Source organism: Oncorhynchus nerka, linkage group LG15, assembly GCF_034236695.1.
Source record: "Oncorhynchus nerka isolate Pitt River linkage group LG15, Oner_Uvic_2.0, whole genome shotgun sequence".
NCBI lineage: Eukaryota > Metazoa > Chordata > Actinopteri > Salmoniformes > Salmonidae > Oncorhynchus > Oncorhynchus nerka.
The window spans coordinates 82,311,445-82,335,003 of record NC_088410.1 but is presented as its reverse complement, the minus strand read 5'-3'; the positions used below and the strand labels follow the sequence as shown (position 1 = coordinate 82,335,003).

Sequence of the window (23,559 nt, the reverse complement as noted above, 5' to 3'; positions counted from 1 at the left end):
AGAACGCCAAGAGTGTGCAAAGCTGTCATCAAGGTAAAGGGTGGCTACTTTGAAGAATCTCAAATGTAAAATATATTTTACATTTGTTTAATCATTTTTTGCTTACTACATGATTCCATATGTGTTCTTTCATAGTTTTGATGTCTTCACTATTATCCTTCAATGTAGAAAATAGTAAAAACAAACAAAAACCTTTGAATGAGTAGGTGTGTCCAAACACACACACACACACATATATATATATATGTATGTATGTATGTATATATATATTACCATTCCTCACACGGCCATCGATTAACGCTGTTTTTCTACTCTTGCGTCCTGAAGTGCCTGTTGGATATTCACAAAATCTTCCAGGAGAATGAGCCGGCCTACCTACTGAATGACCTCTACATCACAGACTACTGTGTCTTGATTCAGAGGGTCAAGTAAGTCCACCCCCTCCCTCAGCAAGAAAATTACCTCCCAGGGTCAATGCGGATTAGACAAGTCATTTGTCAACGCCCGGCCACTTGACGGACAGAGCTATTGTGAGATGCAATCTACTTGTATCCCTGTTCCTGTGTCAAAGGTGCTGTTGGCGAGTGTGTGGTCTGTACAGTCTCCCTCCGTGCTGCAGTGGAGTCTCAGTAGATCATACTGAGGCTTCTCTCAGTGACAGTACTAGGATGAGAAGAAGCAGATTGACAGTGCACTGTGTAGTACAATATCTGTGCTTGTACGTTAACTCAAGAAAGATCTTTGTAGTTTCTTCCTTAATTGATGTGGAATGCACGGCTCTCTCCTCACCCTTGTACATATTTTACAATTACTTACACGTTGAAAATGTGAGCCTGCAAGCACACCGTTCCATAATGAGCTCTGTTTTACTCTTGGCGGGGTTTAGCCAAGTGGTGTGCTCGTCTGTAAAATAACAGTGAAATGTGCTCCTGACGTTGTAGGCCCCTCGTCCAGATGCAGACAGCCGGGAGTTTACTGGAGCTTTCTCTGGTTAGAATTTTGCCAACGAAGTCCCATTCTCTCTGGAAAAGAGAACACCTCGACGGCCAATTAATAATAAATCAATGGTGGAGATCAGAGTTGGAGTCCGTTTCGATCTGTCTGTTACACTGCAGCAGACAGGAAAAAGAGAGTACGGAGAGTTTTGGTCCTGAGCTCTCTCGCACTCTCTCTCTCTCTCTCTCTCTCTCTGCATATGCTTGGAGCAGCAGCAGAGCAGTACTGTCAAGCCACTGGAAAACTCAATCAGTCTCACCTCAGTCAGAGTCAAGGAGATGAAACGACAGAAAGGCATCTGAGTTTGAGTGCTTTCCCGTCTGCCTCCCTCTCCCCCGCTGTGTATCGGCGCTAAATGTCAGCTTGACCTAACAACATGCTGCCTTCCACTGGTTGCAACCCCGCATCGATCATTAAATTGTTTAGTCCTGGTGCTTGCCGCATTGACCTGTGATTGAATTGTTACATTTCCCTTTTCCTGTCAAATTTTTCAGGTAATTAACAAAGCAAAGATTTTTTGTCTTTCTGCCCTGAGAACTGGCTCATTTCAGCTGTGGTGTCAGCAGAGACCGACACAGTGAGAGTAGACAGCCAGAGAGCAGCTGAGTCCAGACAGAGGTACTAACCCTCCTGTTGTAGCGGTTGCCTCAGGGCACCTGGCTCGAAAACCTCCAGAGCCCAGGCGTTCCATTCCGTTGTCTTGCTGCCAAACTATTCCCAAGTAGACATTTCATAACTGTTGTACATTATTGTGCCTCAGACTGCATTTCATTTCTTTCTGAATGTGGAATAAAATAGCGCAGTCCACTTGCCATGCAAAGCAGCAGCGAGAGGAGAGCTGTCTGTTCTTTAGGCAGGCCTCGAGCAGCAACCAGCTGTGATATGCATGCCATAGACAGCGCTCTGTTATCACATATGGTTAGTTGTGACAGCCCTTTGTCCCAGTGACAGGTTTGATGACAGATTGTATTAGCATTGTTCTACTCCTCACGGTTAGATATTCCCCCGTGAAGGATTTGTCATTCCTGCTAAGTGAGTTGTCTTTCTTTCTCTGTGATTCCGGTGGTAAGATGAGACGAGCTGTAATCCCCTGTATCTTGTCAGTCCTCCCCACAGTCGACTCCCAGACACGATCAGCCGTTCATGATGGACATAGTGATTAATGAATGCGTTGCTCAGTGGGTTGACTTATACTGTCTGTCTCTCTGGGCTGTCCCACATGCGTTCATGCTCTTAAAGTCCCTCCGACAGCAGACATCGGCCTCAAATTTACAGTATCATAAAAACTTGTGATTTAGACCAGTGAAACCCTCTCGTTCCACAAACTCACACACAGACAAACAAGTGGGCAGTCCACTCTCAGATCAGTAGTATCGGGGTGGAGAAAATCATTCTAACGCCATTTAGTATTTGTCCTGATAAAATGTGTTTAAAGTGGATAATTAATGTTGCTTACAACATATTCTATATTACAGAGGGACATTCTATCATTCACATATCTTTGAATTGTCAGATACATTGAACATTTCCTCCAATGATCTGCCACTAACAAATTAAAGGACCTCTACCATTTGTTTCACTGGTTTGTTTTGATGATCCTCTGATGCCCAACCCCGGCAGTGTTGTTAGACTGAATTCATTTTATTTATCTGTCTCTTCTCTCATCAAAAGGCTTGGAAGGATGCCAATGTAGATTGACTGAGGCCAGTCTACCAAAGCCCATAGGATCAGTGTTGTGATACTGTACCTCAGTTAAATCAGCAGGGCTCTAACTTCCCCTTGCTCTTTCAGCATTCTCACACCCCTCCCCCCTCTTTACCCGCTGTCTGCCGCACAATCAATTAATTGGGTCAATTAAATCCTAGAGCAAAAACCATGACAACCTGTGGGTGTCTAGCTCAAGGGCTCGCTAGTCTAGGAGTAGGAAGTGAGGATCTTTCTCTGTCTTTGTCTTTCTCTCTGTCTTTGTCTTTCTCTCGCTGCTGTCCATTCAGCCTCTACACACATTGTGTGTATGACAATGCCCAGAGGAGCGCTCTCTTCTCCACAGCCCCAGGAGGCCCTCGGGGGACAACCAGCTGCTGCTAGAACCAGACTGACCACCCCAGGCCACTGGGTTAAGGGGGGTTCAGTGGGCCAGTCAAGCCACGGCCAGACGCCTGGGGAATGTAATTGTATGTTGTCAGCAGTGGTTTCCCTATGATTTTTTCAACGAGTCTCTACAGAAATATCTATACAGTACCAGTCAAAAGTTTAGACACGCATACTTATTCAAGGGTTTTTCTTTATTTTTACTATTAATCTTCATTGTAGGATAATAGTGAAGACATCAAAACTATGAAATAACACATATGGAATCATGTAGTGACCAAAAAAGTGTGAAACAAATCCAAATATATTTGAGATTCTTCAAAGTAGCCACCCTTTTCCTTGATGACAGCTTTGCACACTCTTGGCATTCTCTCAAACAACTTCATGAGGAATGCTTTTCCAACAGACTTGAAAGAGTTCCCACATATGTTGAGCACTAGTTGGCTGCTTTTCCTTCACTCTGCGGTCCAACTTGTCCCAAACCATCTCGATTGGGTTGAGATCGGGTGATTGTGGAGGCCAGGTCATCTGATGCATCACTCCATCACTCTCCTTCTTGGTCAAATAGACCTTACACAGCCTTACACTGTTGGGTCATTGTCCAGTTGAAAAACAAATGATTGTCCAGACCAGATGGGATGGCGTTTCGCTGCCGGAATGCTGTGGTAGCCATGCTGGTTAAGTGTGTCTTGAATTCTAAGTAAATCAACGACAGTGTCACCAGCAAAGCATCCCCACCCCATCACACTTCCTCCTCCATGATTCACGGTGGGAACCACACATGCGGAGAGCATCCGTTCACCTACTCTCCGTCTCACAAAGAAACGGCGGTTGGAACCAAAAATCTCAAATTTGAACTCATCAGACCAAAGGACCGATTTCCACTGGTCTAATGTCCATTACTCGTGTTTCTTGGCCCAAGCAAGTCTCTTCTTCTTATTGGTGTCCTTTATTAGTTGTTTCATTGCAGCAATTCGACCATGAAGGCCTGATTCACGTAGTCTCCTCTGAACAAGATGACGCCGAAGAACATGGCTGACATTTTACAGTCTCCCAACCAATGGGGCTATTTATTTTTTTGGTGTTTTGTGTAACTTATTTTTTAACACTTATTTTGGACATAATGTTGCCGCTATTGTCTATGACCAAAAATGACTTCTGGACTTCAGAACAGCGATTACTCAGCGCGGACTGAAAGAAACTTTTTCCTTAAATGAGTCAGACGAAAAGGATATATCATGCTTTCACTGGAACAGGCCCTGATCTCGGTAAATTGCTTGACGATGCAAGAAAAGGGGCCGCAGATCGGGCTGCCTTCTGAGAATCCATAGGCGAGCGAGTAAACTCCCACTGTCATCCATTGTTCTTGCTAATGTGCAATCATTGGACATTTTTATTGATGACCTACGATTAAGATTATCCTACCAACGGGACATTAAAAACTGTAATATCTTGTGTTTCACTGAGACGTGGCGGAATAACTATATGGATAATATAGAGCTGGCAGGATTTTCCATGCACCGGCAGGACAGAGAAGCTACGTCTGGTAAGACGAGGGGTGGGGTGTGTGTCTATTTGTGAATAACAGCTGGTTCACGATGTCTAATATTAAAGCAGTCTCAAGGTATTGCCTGGCTGAGGTAGAGTACCTTATGATAAGCTGTAGACCATATTATTCGTAGCCATCTATTTACCACCACAGAATGAAGCTGGCACCAAGAACGCTCTCAACCAACTCTATAAGGCCATAAGCAAAGAAGAAAATGCTCACCTAGTGGCCGGAGATTTTAATGCAGGCAAAGTTAAATCAGTTTTACCAAATTTTTACCAGCATGTCACATGTGCAACCAGAAAAAAAAATCCAAGACCACCTTTACTCCATACACAGAGATGCATACAAAGCTCTCCCTCGCCCTCCATTTGGCAAATCTGACCATAATTATATCCTCCTGATTCCTGCTTACAAGCAAAAACTAAAGCAGGAAGTACCAGTGACTTGTTCAATACGGAAGTGGTCAGATGACGTGGATGCTACACTACAGGATTGTTTTGCTAGCACAGACTGGAATATGTTCCGGGATTCATCCAATGGCATTGAGGAGTACACCACCTCAGCCTTCGGCTTCATCAATAAGTGCATCGACGACGTCGTCCCCACAGTGACCTTACGTACATATCCCAACCAGAAGCCATGGATTACAGGCAACATCCGTATTGAGCTAAACATCCGTATAGAGCTGCCTCTTTCAAGGAGTGGGAGACTAATCTAGACGCTTATAAGAAATCCCGCTATGCCCTCAGACGAACCATCAAACAAGCAAAGCGTCAATACAGGAATAATTTGAATCCTGCTACACCGGTTCTGATACTCGTCTGATGTGGCAGGCCTTGAAAACTATTACGGACTACAAAGGTAAACCCAGACTCGAGCCTACCAGACGAGCTTAAATGCCTTTTATGCTCGCATCGAGGCAAGCAACACTGAAGCATGCACGAGAGCACCTGCTGTTCTGGATAACTGTGTGATCACGCTCTCAGTAGCCTATGTGAACAAAACCTTTAAACAGGTCAACATTCACAAAGCTGTTGGGCCAGACGGATTACCAGGACTTGTACTCAAAGCATGTGCAGACCAACTGTCAAGTGTCTTCACTGACATGTTCAACCCCTCCCCAACTGAGTCTGTAATACCTACATGTTTCAAGCAGACCACCATAGTCCCTGTGCCCAAGGAAGCAAAGGTAACCTGCCTAAATGATTACTGCCCCGTAGCACTCACGTCGGTAGCCATGAAGTGCTTTGAACGGCTGGTCATGGGTCACATCAACAGCATCCTCCCTGACACCCTAGATCCAGGGTAGCCTAGTGGTTAGAGCGTTGGACTAGTAACCGAAAGGTTGCAAGTTCGAGTCCCCGAGCTGACAAGGTACAAATCTGTCGTTCTGCCCCTGAACAGGCAGTTAACCCACTGTTCCTAGGCCGTCATTGAAAATAAGAATTTGTTCTTAACTGACTTGCCTAGTAAAATAAAGGTAAAATAAATCAAATAAAAAAATCCACTCCAATTCACATACCGCCCCAACAGATCCACAGATGACGCAATCGCAATCGCGCTCCACACTGCCCTTTCCCATGTGGACAAAAGGAACACTTCTGAGAATGCTGTTCATTGACAACAGCTCAGTGTTTAACACCATAGTACCCACAAAGCTCATCACTAAGCTAAGGACTCTGGGACTAAACACCTCCCTCTGCAACTGGATCCTGGACTTCCTGACGGGCCACCCCAGGTGGTAAGAGTAGGCAACAACACGTCTGCCACGCTGATCCTTAACACTGGGGCCCCTCAAGGGTGTGTACTTAGTCCCCTACTGTTCTCTCTGTTCACCCACGACTGCATGGCCAAACACGACTCCAACACCGTCATTAAGTTTGCTAACGACACAACAGTTGTAGGCCGACAACGATGAGACAGCCTATAGGGAGGAGGTCAGAGAACTGGCAGTGTGGTGAGCAAGACAAAGGATGTGAGCACTGTAAGCAAGACAAAGTAGCTGATCGTGGACTACATGAAAAGGCGGGCAGAACAGGCCCCCATTAACATCGACGGGGCTGTATGGAGCGGGTTGAGAGTTTCAAGATCCTTGGTGTCCACATCACCAACGAACTATCATGGTCCAAACATACCAAGACAGTCGTGAAGAAAGCATGACAAACCCCTTTCCCCATCAGGAGACTGAAAATATTTCGCATGGGTCCCCAGATCCTCAAAAGGTTCTACAACTGCACCATCAACGCCTGGTACGGCAACAGCTCGGCATCTGACCACTACAGAGGGTAGTGCGAACGGCCCAGTACATCACTGGGGCCAAGCTTCCTGCCATCCAGGACCTATATAATAGGCGGTGTCAGAGGAAAGCACATAAAATTGTCAGAATCCAGTCACCCAAGTCATAGACTGTTCTCTCTGCTACCGCACGGGAGTGGTACCGGAGCGCCAAGTCTAGGACCAAAAGGCTCCTCAACAGCTTCTACCCCCAATCAATTAATTAGACTGCTAAACAATTAATAAAATAGACACTGGACTATTTATATTGCCCCCCCCTCCCTTTTGTAGACTGCTGCTACTTGTCTATTATCTATGCATAGTCACTTCACCCCTACCTGTACCCCCGCACACTGACTCGGTACCGGTACCCCCTGTATATGGCCTCGTTATTATTATTCTTATTGTGTTAGGTATAATTTTTTACTTTAGTCTATTTGGAAAATATTTACTTAACTCTTCTTGAACTGCACTGTTGCTTAAGGGCTTGTAAGTAGGCATTTCATGGTAAAAACAAGTTGTTGTATTCGGTGCATGTGACAAAGTTTGATTTGATGTTGAGATGTATCTGTTACTTGAACTATGTGAAGCATTTATTTGGGCTGCAATTTGGTAACTCTAAAGGCTGGTAAACTCTAATGAACTTATCCTTTTCAGCAGAGGTAACTCTGGGTCTTCCTTTCCTGTGGAGGTCATGAGAGCCAGTTTCATCACAGCATTTGATGGTTTTTGAGACTGCACTTGAAGAAACGTTCAAAGTTCTTGAAATTTTCCGTATTAACCAACTTTCATGCCTTAAAGTAATAATGGACTGTCATTTCTCTTTGCTTATTTGAGCTGTTCTCGCCATAATATGGACTTGGTCTATTAACAAATAGGTCTATCTTCTGTTTACCACCCCTACCTTGTCACAACACAACTGATTGGCTCAAATGCATTAAGAAGGAAAGAAATTCCACAAATTAAGGCAAGGCACACCTCTTCATTCAAATGCATGCCAGGTGGCTACCTCGTGAAGCTGGTTGAGAGAATGCCAAGAGTGCAAAGCTGTCATCAATGCAAAGGGTGGCTACTTTGAAAAATCTCAAATATAAAATATATTTTGATTAGTTTAACACTTTTTTGGTTACTACATGATTACATATGTATTAATTCATAGTTTTGGTGTTTTCACCATTATTCTACAATGTAGAAAATAGTTTTAAAAAATAAAGAAAAACCCTTGAATGAGTAGGCGTGTCCAAACTTTTGATTGGTACTGTATAATATGTTTTAAAATGTGCAGCAGTGGCAAGAATTTACACTGTGGTGCCCAGTGGGAGGTTAGTTTGGAAATTTTAAATTGCTCTTGAGTAATTCCTAGAAATGTGTCTCTTGTTAAATTCGGAAGCTAGCTAATTGGAGGGCTTCGGCTGCATTGACAATTATTTTCATGAAATGGTAGAAATGTTGGAAATGGAATACAGGTGAGCTTTATTTTTTCCTTACAGATTTTTGGTTGTACTACTTTCCAGAATGCAGCTAGTGTGACACAGTCACTCTCTGGAAGGCTATGTTCTGTAACTACACTACAGACATGTCTCTGTCAGGAGCTTGTCATGTCCTGGGTCTTCTCTGTGAGGTAGTAGATAGATATTGTATCTAGTCTGTCTGATTTCAGCCCTCCCCACCACAGAGACAGCAGATCCTCTCTGTGTCCCGCTGGGCTAAACAAAGCCAAGACTGTCTCACAGCTAACAGGGATAAGTACTTCAGATTTCCTCTCTGCATGACGTCCAGCTTTTGTGTACTTACACAGGAAGCCCGACACACAGAGGGAGAGAGAAACACTGACGGTGCTGTTGCATCAATGGTATACTAATAATGTATGAGGGAAGTTCCTCTCCATGAGTCCTCATTTTGAATAGGAGTTAGGTAAACAACAAACTCTACAACTAGCTTCTACCAACTCTCTTCATGTTGCACATCAATTCATTGACTCTCTATACAGTAAGGAAGCACTCTGACATACTTCCTAAGATTACAATCCCTACTATGAATGTGATGACTGTCCTGTGAGAGGGTTGTTGTGAGATCCACTTACTGTCAACTGTCCCGTGAGAGGGGTGTTGTGAGATCAGTGGGGAGGTAAAGGTGGGCAGCATAGCAGGGTACCAACACATGGCTGGAGAGAAGTGACTGACTGTGTAACCCACCTGATAGGACTCCAAACACCTCGTTATACAGCATAATGCCTCTGACACAGGTCTTCAGTGTTACTCACACTCTCCTTCACACACTCCATCAAACTCAGGAAGTCAGGAAATCCAAGCCTAAGGAGAATGAGTAGGGACATGTGTTGAATGTTTTATGACGTCATTGAACATGAGGCTGATGAAAGAAATGCATGTCTGTAATTGCCTCAGTCTAGCTGTCCTTCTCCCTACCACCCTGTTCCCGTCCTCATCCAAGAAGTTTTGTGTCTGAAGATGGAAGAATGTTTTGCTTTACAGAAGTCTTCCAACCTTAAAAAGCCGTCCCTCCTCAGTTAATAAGGACAACCCACAACAGTGGTTTATTAATGACTGAACTGTGTACAACATTATTCCCTTTCTCCGAAAGCAGCCTTTGTATTCACCACAAGCCGGGCTTTTCCCACCGCAGCACAGAGTGAGGGAGAAAGAGAGGGAGGCGAGAAAACAAGCACAGAGCCTCCAATGTTAACTCAATAATGACTTCCCACAGGGGAAAAAGATCACAGGAGGAGGGGGGTAGAAGAGGGGGGTGCTGCTTTGAAGTGGCAGTGCTATAGGAGGCTCTCCAGCCAGAACCAGTCAGCCAGCCTGCTCTACTCCAGGAAGGGCTTTTGTAGACCCATCGTCTACAGGCTCCATGTGGGGTCTGACTCTCTCCACACACTGGTGGGGGTGTTATTATGGGTCATATGCATGCCTAACCATCCGTTACTCACTGTCAGAGTAATTGTTCTCCTTCAATTCTTTGTTTTTTTTGTAGGACTTGAGTCATGGGTCAGTCATGTTTTCTTTGTACTTTCTCCATACTCTTATTCTCATTTCCTGAATGGACATTTTATGTTTAATTTGATATAGCACCACCACTAGCTATAAGATCTGTTAACACAGTCTCTTCCGAGGTCCTACATGAGTACACATCCCTCCATGTTTGCTGTGTAAATGGTTTCCTCCCCGGAGTGGGAGATCATTAAGCTTTTGCCGTTATAAGGAGCTGTCTTGGCTCTCAGCTGTGGGTTAATTGGGCTGAGGAGGGCAGCAGGGGCCTCAGTGTGGCTGAGGTGTAAGGAGCTCAATGGCTGTGGAGAACTGCAGGCTCGTCCTTTATCTCGCCCTGAATGGAGCGGGAGGCTGACCCACTGGACATCGACCTGCAGAAGGCCGACCCGCAGAAGGTCAGCTATTAATCACTACGGCTGCACTGGAAAAATAGCTGCCACTTGAGTTTTGGCAACATCCTGCGCTGGTTTAGCTTCATGAATAATGTATAAGGCCCGGGACTCCCAATTCCCCAGTGGCTTTACATTATGGGTGTTGGAGGAGACCTTTCATTAGGGATAAAACTACTCCTCTTTTATAGAAATCCAATGTAATGTGGCAGCTCTCCTTGGGATAGAATATGCATGATATCAACATGCTTTAATGTGCTAGTTGATGAGTCCATTCTCTACATTTGCATCAATCTATTCAAAGGAGTCTGAATTTGACTTTTTTGACCCAACATTTATTGACACAGTAAATGCTGGTTGTGTGCCTGGTGTCTATTTGACTATTCTCAAGGTTACTTGACACGTTTACTCTATCCAACCCTTGAATTTATTCTTGCCGTGTTCTATAGCTTGTTGGTCTCCTTTTTCTTCTGCAGTTGGAAGGTTGACTTTGGTACAGAATGTGAATATAGATGGCAAAAAAACATTTAGAATATAAATTATTTATTGTATTATTATTAGAAGTACCTCTTAATATACAGGTAACTGCCAAAATAATTCTAACAGGGATACAAAGTATATTGAAAGCAGGTGCTTCCACACAGGTGTGGTTCCTGATTTAATTAAGCAATTAACATCCCATAATGCTCAGGGCAGGGCATTATTTTGGCTACCATGGCTATGCCCCCATAGGATGACAATTCCCCCATCCACAGGGCATAAGTGGTTTGATGAGCATGAAAATGATGTAAACCATATGCAATGGCCGTCTGTCACCAGATCACAACCCAATTGAACACTTATGGGAGATTCTAGAGTGGCGCCTGAGAGTGTTTTCCACCACCATCAACAAAACACCAAATTATGTCATTTCTTGTGGAAGAATTGTGCTGCATCCCTTCATTAGAGTTCCAGACAATTGAAAAATCTATGCCATGGTGCATTGAAGCTGTTATGGCTTGTGGTGGTCCAACACCCTATTAAGACACTTTATCAGTGTTTCCTATATTATGGCAGTTCCCTGTATATAATATAGATGCTAATGGGAGTCTCTCCTCATGACAAGCATAATTCTTTACAGAATACCACCATCGTCACTAAAAACAATCCCTGCTGACCATTGAGATATTAAAAATGTCTCTTTGATGTACCAGAATGGGAATAACTGAAACACAAGAACAAGATGTCTTCATCACTTTTTCTGGTGTCCGGAAAAATAAACATTCTGCTCCTATCTAGATGAAAAATCCACTGTCGGAATACAGAATGGGTTTTGACAGATTCTTCAGAATGCCTTACTCTTATCCCTCCAGAAGCCAGAGTGCAGTAGCTCCATGCAGTACCAGCAGCAGCAGCTTTTTGTATTGTGTCAGTCTGTCTGTGTGGGGGTGGGGAGAAGGAGATGGCAGTGCTGGATGGAGTCCTGTAAACTCTGTAATCCTCCTCGCTCTCTTATCACCTCCCGCAGGGAGAGCTTCAGGCAGATACTCAGGGGGCAGAACCTGCATATCAGACACACTCATCTTCCTACATGATTATTAAACATTACTTCAATATTTCATTGAGCTCAGGCCTCTGTGAATTGCTGTCTACTTAGCATTCAGATGAGGCTGGGATTTGGGTAATGGATATTAGATTTGTAGATTGAGATCTCGTTGCTGTATTTTTTGTAGGAAATGCAGTCAGACATACAGCATTAGTCATAATACCCACAACTCAGTGTTGGAAAAGCAGCTCTTCAAATGGTTTCAGTTGGGGTTTTGGGATTTCTAAATATTTGAATAAGACAAACTGATCCATCTTTGATGTACTTGCCTGACTGTCTCATCCCATCCTCTCTCTCTTTGTCAGGTCCAGGAAGGTGACCCCTCTGGCTGATCCCCTACAGAAAGTGTCCCTAAGGAAAATTGACCTGGAGTTGGAGGTTCTGGAAACTGTGGTGTTGGTAGAGGAAGAGGAGAAAGGCTCCAGTAGAACTCCTCAGTCACACAGCAGAGAGGAGTCTGACAGAACCCAAGAGCGTGACTGTGCTGACAGAGGGGGGAAGAGGAGGAGAGTGTGCCGAGGCCAGCCTCCTCCAGCTTGCCTACCCCCTACTCTCCCAGGAGTCCTGTGCTGCTCTCGTGTCAGCCGAGAGGAAGACCAGTGCCCTCCCTTCTGCTGCGGACAGCCCCAGCCAGCTGATCCAGGAGCTGGGAGAGAGGGCAAATGAGGGGCTGTGGATCTCTGCACAGCCTGTGGGCAGCAGGCATTCCAGGAGCAGAACACAGGGAGAGGCGGAGAGAGACTGTTCACAGTCAATACTGCTACTTCCACACCAGATACTGGTGATGATCTTGATGAGGATGATATCGATGATGATCATTAGATGGGCGTCGTGGAGAATATGCCGTAATTACCTCTATGTACTGTACATGAATGACAGCTTGTTTGCATTCAATCAATGATGATGACTTCTCTAAAGCTGGGACCGAGAGACTGAAGAACAGCTTCTATCTCAAGGCCATCAAACTGCTAAACAGCTATCATTAACACAGAGAGGCTGCTGCCTACATGGAGACCCAATCACTGGTAACTTTAACAAATGGATCACTTTAAACAATGACACTTTAATAATGTTTACATATCTTACATTACTTATATCATATGTATATACTGTATATTATACCATCTATTGCACCTTGCCAATGCCACTAGGCCATCGTTCCCCCATATATTTATATGTACATATCCTCATTCACCCCTTTTTAGATTTGTGTGTATTAGGCAGTTTTTGGGGAATTGTTTGATTACTTGTTAGATATTACTGCACTGTCGGAACCAGAAGCACAAGCATTTCACTACACTCGCATGAACATCTGCTAACCATGTGTATGTGACCATTAACATCTGCTAACCATGTGTATGTGACTAATAACATCTGCTAACCATGTGTATGTGACAAATAACATTAGATTTGATGATTTGATTTGATTCTTAATTTTGTATTTTCTATCTTCATGCAGACATTTCATCAAACATGGAAATGTTGCATGTTTTGTATTGGATACATGGCATTTTAGTTAAGTGTCATCGCTTACTTGAGGAGTTTCAAAAAGCTTCTGTACTTTGTGCCTCTGTGCAGGTGTTTCTTTGATGAAGGCTATTCATACCAAGCTAAGCATTTTGATAATACAACGTATGTGTTTAATTATGCAGATCACTCAAGTGTCCTCAAGGTGACGCGGTCATTGCGTTGCACTTTGTTTGCAGGCTGTTAGATTAGCACATGCAATTCACACACAGCCATTTCCTCTCAAGTAAAGAGATAGTGGTGGTTGTTGGGAGATAACAAAACTGGACAAACCCCAACAGGAAATATCAGCTGCTGCTTTAAAATGTATCTTGAGACATTTGAGTTTTCATGTATGCGGTGTCTATCCGCCCAAAAGAGTTAGTACCCTGACAACACTAAGAAACCTTTGGGTTCAACTCAGATATGTTCACACATTGTTACTGTCTGAAGTCAAATGTCCAAAGTTAGATCTTATTTGCTTTTCAAGGCACTTATTGAGTACTTGTCATTGTTCATTCATGTGTACAGTTTAGCTGCTGGGGTGACTTGTAGGGAAGAGATTTTATATTTTTGCTCGTAGAGGCAGCAGTACAGTAAGCCCCTGCAGAAACTCCATATTGATTGGAGAAGAGGAGATTGGTGGCTAAACGAGGGACTCACCACAGCGTGCAGGAGGAGTGATTGATTCATCTGGCATGAATGGAGGAGTGCCGTCAACACAGCTCAATACCATCAGCTGCCTGCGTCTCGGGGGCGTGGAGCGAAAACAAACAAGGAAGCACATGTCAGGCAGATGGATGAGGGCTCTGTGTGGAGCAGAGCACGGTAGCTGTTCATTTGAGAGAAAAGAGCTCCCCGAGTCAGCGCACAGATGGAGAAGCAGAGGGCCGGAGAGCAGAGAGCAGGCAGAGACAAACCACCACTCCATACATACCGATGCACAATGTGACTGGGATGAGACTACAGCCCATTTTTAAAGACACCTCCATTCTAGGGACTGTGGGGCCCTGCGGGCTGCTTCTCCACTGTGGTTTCACATTGATTAAGTGACACATTGATTAAGTGACAATAGCTGTTTTTCATCTTAAAGTGGCTTGCGTGTCCCCCATAACCGCAGCCTTCTCAGAGCTCAATGAAGTATTAGTCTGAAATTCATACTGTTCACCCAGGAGTTTTTCAAAGGACTACCCCGGCAGTATAAGTCATGTGCCTTATAAATATATTCAAGGCGTTAATTAATTGAATGTGTATGCTGTGTTTTCACAGAGATTTAATTACTAGGCCTACTTCTCGGTAACCAAAAGATCTCTGGTTCAAATCCCTGAGCTGGCAAGATCTGCTGTCCTGCCCTTGAGCAAGGCAGTTAACACCCAACAACAACTACTCCCCAGGTGCCGATGACCTGGACATCGATTAAGGCAGCCAGCCATGAGGTTAAATGCAGAAGATACATTTTTGTTGAATGCATTCAGTTGTGCGACTGACTAGGTATCCCCTTTCCCCTTCTGTGGCAGTGTGCTTGCCCTTTGACCCCAGTGAGGTCAACACACTGCAGTAATTACTCTCTTCTCTGGGCTAATGACAGAGATTTCCCCCTGTAGCTGCCTGCCACTTATCCATCACTGCTGAAGATAGATAGGATTAGACCCGAATGTAGTTGGCGAGTAAGTAAGTAGCCTTACACAAGCCTTGGGCGAACCAGAATGGCACATCGGAGCAGGAGTCTATCTCCTGTTTCTGTAGTGTGAGGCAGCTTAATGTACAAGTAGACTACATCCCCAGGACAGGACGCTAGTCTAACGCAGGGCCTTACCCCCAATCTATCTACTTATTGCTAAGTGCCACGCAGAGACATATCAGGTCCAATTTTTTGTCTTCGGTACGACACGGCCGAGGATTCGAACTCCAACCTGAGGGCGGACACTCTAACCACAAGGCCACTGAGTTGGCTTTGTGTGAGTATGTGGTCAACAGGGCTTGAACAGAGGATCTACAGTATCATGGATGTCTTGGGTCAAATGTCTCTGAAGACACGTTTTGCCAATGGTGGATTCTTACAGATGAAGCAGCTTACTGTCACTGCTAAAGCTTATTTGCTGAGACCTTGTTGCTCCTCAGTACTAAGCACACTGCAACGGTGGAAATTCCTACATGAAATCGACCTTATAAGTATTATCCTGACAGAAAGCACTTTTTTTCAATGGGAGGGCAGGGGGGCAAGGACAGTATAGTCACAGTCCTTCTCTCCCACACACAGAGAGCAGCGGCTCTTGGTTCATACTAATATAAAACTCAATCTTGTCTCCCCTTCCTGAGAGGCAAAGTGATTCTGGTGCTTGAAAAGATGAATAGCCCTCAAGAAGAAATTAATCAGGTGGTCTCCAGGACTTGACTCCTCCAATGGGTGTGCAAATATAATTTATTTTGTGCTCACTTGGTGCTCTGTGGCGTGGGCAGGCAGGCATGCGGCTCCGTTCTCCCTTTGTGACCCTGGCCTACTGTATTATGTTTCCCCAGGCTGCATGGCGCTGAAACTAAGTGCAGCTCCAGCTTCAGAGCACAGGAAAGGAGTCAGGTGTCCAGTCAACTACCTCGTTCTGTCATGCTTTGTATTCCCACAAGACATGACTGACATGAGCATATGTGACCTCAGGAAAGTGAGGTGTCTGTCCCTCTCAGCCATTCTGTAGCCTTTCACAAGGTTTTCACTGTGACACCAATATGCTATTCTTCAGTGTTGATATACAGTATAGGCCATGATATAGCACTGAACTGTTGGCTTTCTACAAGTAAAGTTTATTGCACTTCTTTTGATTAATATGGAATGTTGGAAACAGGATACCCCTATCCATTGTGTGTGTGTGTATGTGTGTGTTTTGACAGGGCCTGCATACACTCGTCTTCCGCAGCGTTGCCTCACTGATTCACCCTAATTTGTGTGAGCAATGTCTGTTAGCACTCTTCCATTGAGAGTGGGGAGTGATTTATCAGGTCGCTTAATGCAGAAAATTACCTCTGCTTTTCGTCGGGTGTGCACTTGCACAGCATCTCACTCCTCTCATCATTATACCCCTTCAACACTGTCAGTCTCCTTTAACACCATGCTTTGCCTGGCTGTTCCAGAGAAACAGACATGAGGTGGAGGTGCAAGCTAAGTTATTTTCCTCCAGGATAGGTCATAGGGTCATTAACATTCTACCTGGAGTGTTTTAAATGTTGCCCCACTGAATATAATATCCCTCGTTTCTATTTTTGATATTCCCAGTCCATATCTTAGCCAGTCTATAAATGTTGATGACAGTCTGTATGTATTATCTGAAAAACTACCATCCTTTATTTGTTTTTATAGTTTTAAACAGCTGTCATATTTTAGCATGAGATACTACTGGGGGGAGCCAGTAGGTGTTGAGGGAGTTGGAAACAACAAACCAAAGCTGTTCCGATGTTCTCTCTCTTCCTCCCTCTGTCTTCTCCTCTCCTCTGATTTTTCATTGAACAGAGTGCTTCTTTTATGAGTCCTGAAATGAACTAGCGCCTATAAATGAACTATATATTTTTTTTAAAGGAGCTCTTGATGTATCACTTAATTTTAAACTGAGCGCCGGATTTACCATCATCATAAAGGTGCTTACATGTTTCAACACATACTTCTCCCTCAAAGCAAAAACTCTGCACGGTAGCACTGAGCAGGAGCCCGGTCATGTCACATGTCAGCTTCAGAGGCAGCCAGCATAGCAGGGGCTGTGTTTGTTCTGTGGCTGGTGTGACCTCTGACCACTCTCTGAAGTGCCCGTGTCTGTTCTCCCCTACACTCTGCGCTCAGCACAGACCTGCCTGCACTCTAATGATGCCTCATGGACGTAAGCATGTAGCTAACAGACCAGGAACAAAGGCTCTCCACACACACACGTATCCCTACGCGCTCTGCAAACGAGATCCCTTGACACTAAACACAGGCTTTTGGCGTTGACAGCGGATTCTACACACATGCACACTCTCTGTAAATCCACTCTACAGTAGAGTCCATGTCTGTGCCACTGTGGAAATCAAATTAGCATAATAGCAAATGCCCATACAAATCAGTCTGTTCAAGCTAGAGATGTGTTTTTTTTGCATGGGCTACGTCTCAATCCATCGTATCCGTCCATGTCGGTCTTTTGTATCTGCGGTGGAAGGTGGCAGAGCTACTGAGGTGTTTGTCAGGCCATGAGACATCCCGAAAATCAGTCTACTCACAAAAATGTCTGTAGCATCCGAACGTCTGTAGCTTCCGAACGAACTAATATGACCCCTCTTTGGAAAGATGAGACTCTCGAACACAACGTTTTGTATATATGGAAGTATTTTAGTACCTAAAAAAAGTGGTTAAATATGTATCAAAAAATATATGGTGCCTTCAGAAAGTGTTACATCCTGAATTAAAAATGGATTAACACCCACCTACATACAATACCCCATAATGACAAAGTGAAAACATGTTTTTAGACATTTTTGCTAATTTATTGAAAATGAAATTCAGAAATATCTCATTTGCATAATTATTCACACCCCTGAGTCAATACATGTCAGAATCACCTTTGGCAGCGATTACAGCTGTGAGTTTTTCTGTGTAAGTCTCTAAGAGCTTATCTCACTCTGATAATAATCCACATTCAATATAACATGAGTGCTGCGTCTCTAGAACCTCACTCTCTAAACTCAGGCTGTCTCTCTCTCTCCCAGTCTCTCTCCCTTTTATTAGCCTCTCTGTATGTCTCTCTCAATTTCAATTTAAGGGGCTTTATTGGCATGGGAAACATATGTTTACATTGCCAAAGCAAGTGTAATAGATCATAAACAAAAGTGAAATAAACAAAAAGAAGTAACAGTAAACATTACACTCACAAAAGTTCCAAAATAATTTTAAAAATTAAAATGTCATTATGTCTATATACAGTGTTGTAATGATGTGCAAATAGTTAAAGTACAAAAGGGAAGATAAATAAATATAGGTTGATTTACAAAGGTGTTTGTTCTTTACTGGTTGCTCTTTTCTTGGGGCAACAGATCACACATGTTGCTGCTGTGATTGCATACTGTGGTATTTCACACAATAGATATGGGACTTTATCCAAAAAAATAATAATTTGAATTCTTTGTGGATCTGTATAATCTGAGGGAAATATGTGTCTCTAATATTTGGCAGGAGGATAGAAAGTACAGCTCAGTTTCCACTTAATTTTGTGGGTAGTGTGCACATAGCCTGTCTTCTCTTGAGAGCCAGGTCTGCCTTTGGCATCCTTTCTCAATAGCAAGGCTATGCTCACTGAGTCTGTACATAGTCAAAGATTTCCTTAATTTAGGGTCAGTCACAGTGGTCAGGTATTCTGCCAATGTGTACTCTCTGTTTAGGCCAAATAGCATTGTAGTTTCCTCTTTTTTTTGTAAATTCAAGTAGTTATCTTTTTGTTTTCTCATGATTTGGTTTGATTTGATATATATGTTGAAGAGGGTGGAGTTTAAGCTGCATACCTGTCTCACCCCCGGCCCTGTGGAAAGAAATGCGTGTGGTTTTTGCCAATATTAACCGCACACTTGTTTGTGTACATGGATTTTATAATGTCATGTAAGGACCGACGCTGGAGATGAGAAGCAGGTACGGGGAGTCAACATTTAGTTAGGAACAGACATGTAACAAGAGCCCGGCTCGAGCGCCCGCGGGGAAGATGTCATGTTTTTCCCCCAACCACTTTCTATCAATTTGTATAGCAGACCCTCATGCCAAATTGAGTCAAAAGCTTTTTTGAAATCAACAAAGTATGAGAAGACTTTGCCTTAATTTTGGTTTGTTTGTTTGTCAATTTGGGTGTGCAGGGTGAATACGTGGTCTGTTGTACAATAATTTGGTAAAAAGCCAATTTGACATTTGCTCAGTACATTGTTTTAGCTGCTGTTAATGATAATGCATAGGATTTCCCCAAAATTGCTGTAGTTACTAGGGTCAAATTTGTCTCCACTTTTGTGGATTGGGGTGATCAGTCCTTGGATCCAAATATTGGGGAAGATGCCAGAGCTGAGGATGATGTTAAAGAGTTTAAGTATAGCCAATTGAAATTTGTGGTCTGTATATTTAATCATTTAATTTAGAAAACCATCAACCCCAAAGGCCTTTTTGGGTTGGAGGGTTTGTATTTTGCCCTGTAGTTCATTCAATGTAATTGGAGAATCCAGTGGGTTCTGGTAGTCTTTAATTGTTGATTCTAAGATTTGTATTTGATCATATATATGTTTTTGCTGTGCTTTGTTATAGAGACAAAAAGATTGGAGAAGTGGTTTATCCATGCATTTCCATTTTGGAAACAACTCTTTGTTGTTTGTTTTAGTTTGAGTTTTCCAATTTTCCCAGAAATAGTTAGGTTCTATGGATTCTTTAATTACATTGAGTTCCTTCTTTTTCCATAGTGTATTTCTGTACTGTTTTAGTGTCTCCCCATAGTGAAGGCGTAGGTACAGGTTTTCTGGGTCTCTATGTTTTTGGTTGGATAGAAAGAAATTTAGAAACCTAAGGTGTTTGCATTCTTCATCAAACCATTTGTCATTGTTGTTCATTTTCTTAGGTTGTCAACTTGACATTTTTTGAGATGAGAGGTTAAATGAACTGTTTAGGTTTTCTACTGCCAGGTTTACACTTTCACTATTACAGTAAAACCTTTTGTCCAGGGAATTGTTTAGAAGGGACTGCATTTTTTGTTGCCTAATTGTTTTTTGGTAGATTTCCACACTATTTTCCTTCCATCTATAGCATTTCTTAATATTATTCAGTTATTTAGACTTTGCTGCCTAAAGATTGATCATAACTCTGTTCAAGTAGAGTGTGATTTTGCAGTGATCTGACAGAGCGTTCACAGTCAGTCCACTGACACCTCTAAGTGACTCTGGGTTGAGGTCATCGTTAAAGTATTGGCATTCTATTGGGGGGATAGACAGATGTCAAAACAGGAACATTTGACTAATTTAATAGAGTGGGTTAGGTCTGGTCTATACCAAATTAGCATACCCCCTGTTTCACACCTGGTAGTTTGGTGGATGGGACTACCAGCTCTCTGTAACCTAGAGGGTAACCAGTGGGTCTGTCTCCTTTATACCATGTTTCTTGTAAGATTACAATGTCTGTATTTCCAATTTCTTTTATAAAGTCTGGGTTTCTGCTCTTTAGGCCAAAGGCAGATGACCTTAGATCTTGTAAATTGCAGGATGAGATAGTAAACTCTTTGTGTTCCATAGTGTCTAGTGTTTTTTTTTTGTGGTATAGGACCATCACAGTAGGTGTGAGCATAGCATGTTGAGCATCTGATACATACCTCTTAGGCTAAGGGATGGAGCTTGGGTGGTTTTAATAGCGGGGGTTGGGCCTGTTGTTCTGCTCACACCCTGGGCATATATCCTGCTGTCGTGTTGAGGTCATTGCCGCAGGGGCGGGGGGCATTGTGTGGGCAGATGGGACATAGGTCTGATATGAGGGGGCCTATATAAGGTGTGGCCAGGGTTTGCTTGGGGTGTGGCTGGTGATGCTGTGTTCTGGGTGTAGGTCCTCTTGGCATGGGTTCTCTCGATGCAGGCCTGGGAGTGGGTCTCGCTGGTCTGGGAAGGGTCCATAGCTCCTGTGTGAGGCACTGAGGCTACGGTTGAGGGTGACGTCCTTCAGGGTCCTGGGATTGGGATTGCCGCCTTGTAGAGGTGGACCTGGTCCTAAAGGCTGTTCAAGTCCAGGGTGGAGTGGTGGGCCAGGTTTACAGGTTTTGAAGCACAGTTGTTGTGCTGGTCTGTTTTGTGGGTATGTTCTGTCTGGATTGTGTGGACTAGCTCTCTGAGCTCCACAATGTCTCTCTCCAGCTGTGAATGCAGTTGTGGTGCCTGTGTGTGTTCAGTGCTGGGGGTGACTATCCTCGTCTGCAGGACAGTTTGAAGAGGTGTGATCTGACTGAGTCAGGATGGGGGAGTCGTCACAGAGAGAGATCTTTTCCTGCTGTGCTTGCTCTTTGATCCTGTAATAGTTCTGCTGAAACTGCATGAGTATGTCCTGCACCATTACTGTCCCAGACTTGCTTCAATTTCCTCAATGTCTAGTATTCTGAGTTTCTACCCTGTGAAACTCTCCTGCCATTGTTGGGCTCAAGAGTTTTCACACATCTGACTTCACACTTCAGTACTAATTGAAGGTGCCTCCAGGTCGGTTCTGTAATAGCAGCTGGGTAGCTTAGTATGCGTATTTACTTAGCTTTATATAACAAAATTACCTAGATATTGTCTTTTACTTTTTGGCTTCAGAAGTAGCATCAGACTGAATATTACTCACTCAGTTTTGTGTTGGATGGTATTTCCAGGTTCCGCTGTGTTTCTTCTGCAAGTTCGTTAGAAGTTTTCTCTTGATAGTTCTTAGTAGTAATAGTCCATTCAAGTAATTTAGTCCAAAATCAAAGTTTTAGGTATGAAATTTTGATTTTGATTGAAGGCTTTAATGTTGAGGTTAGTATCCTGTATAAGTCCTTGCGAGAAAAAATAATCTAGTTTATCTACATTTATCCAACTCTAATTCAATATTTTTTTGCAGAAGAACTCAGGAGCCCATGAGCTCACTCTCTCAATTCAATTCAAGGGCTTTATTGGCATGGGAAACATGTGTTAACATTGCCAAAGCAAGTGAGGTAGATAATATATAAAGTGAATATATAAAGTGAAATAAACAATAAAAATTAACAGTAAACATTACATATACAGAAGTTTCAAAACAATAAAGACATGACAAATGTCATATTATATATATACAGTGTTTTAACAATGTACAAATGGTAAAGGACACAAGATAAAATAAATAAGCATAAATATGGGTTGTATTTACAATGGTGTGTGTTCTTCACTGGTTGCCCTTTTCTCGTGGCAACAGGTCACAAATCTTGCTGCTGTGATGGCACACTGTGGAATTTCACCCAGTAGATATGGGAGTTTATCAAAATTGGATTTGTTTTCGAATTCTTTGTGGATCTGTGTAATCTGAGGGAAATTTGTCTCTCTAATATGGTCATACATTGGGCAGGAGGTTAGGAAGTGCAGCTCAGTTTCCACCTCATTTTGTGGGCAGTGAGCACATAGCCTGTCTTCTCTTGAGAGCCATGTCTGCCTATGGCGGCTTTTCTCAATAGCAAGGCTATGCTCACTGAGTCTGTACATAGTCAAAGCTTTCCTTAATATTGGGTCAGTCACAGTGGTCAGGTATTCTGCCGCTGTGTACTCTCTGTGTAGGGCCAAATAGCATTCTAGTTTGCTCAGTTTTTTTGTTAATTCTTTCCAATGTGTCAAGTAATTATCTTTTTTTTTTTCTCATGATTTGGTTAGGTCTAATTGTGCTACTGTCCTGGGGCTCTGTAGGGTGTGTTTGTGTTTGTGAACAGAGCCCCAGGACCAGCTTGCTTAGGGGACTCTTTTCCAGGTTCATCTCTCTGTAGGTGAAGGCTTTGTTGTGGAAGGTTTGGGAATCGCTTCCTTTTAAGTGGTTATAGAATTTAACGGCTCTTTTCTGGATTTTGATAATTAGTGGATATCGGCCTAATTCTGCTCTGCATGCATTATTTGGTGTTCTACGTTGTACACGGAGAATTCTGCGTGCAGAGTCTCAATTTGGTGTTTGTCCCATTTTGTGAAGTCTTGGTTGGCGAGCGGACCCCAGACCCCCAACCATAAAGGGCAATGGGCTCTATGACTGATTCAAGTATTTTTAGCCAAATCCTAATTGGTATGTTGAAATTTATATTCCTTTTGATGGCATAGAATGCCCTTCTTGCCTTGTCTCTCAGATCGTTCACAGCTTTGTGGAAGTTACCTGTGGCGCTGATGTTTAGGCCAAGGTATGTATAGTTTTTTGTGTGCTCTAGGGCAACAGTGTCTAGATGGAATTTGTATTTGTGGTCCTGGTGACTGGACCTTTTTTGGAACACCATTATTTTGGTCTTACTGAGATTTACTGTTAGGGCCCAGGTCTGACAGAATCTGTGCATAAGATCTAGGTGCTGCTGTAGGCCCTCCTTGGTTGGTGACAGAAGCACCAGATCATCAGCAAACAGCAGACATTTGACTTCGGATTCTAGTAGGGTGAGGCCGGGTGCTGCAGACTTTCCT

General features: G+C 43.3%; 1 pseudogene; it reads left to right on the top strand.

Moving 5' to 3' along the window:
* Positions 1 to 252: 252 nt before the first annotated feature.
* On the top strand, positions 253 to 13,542 carry LOC115142352 (protein SHQ1 homolog; annotated as a pseudogene).
* Positions 13,543 to 23,559: the final 10,017 nt, after the last annotated feature.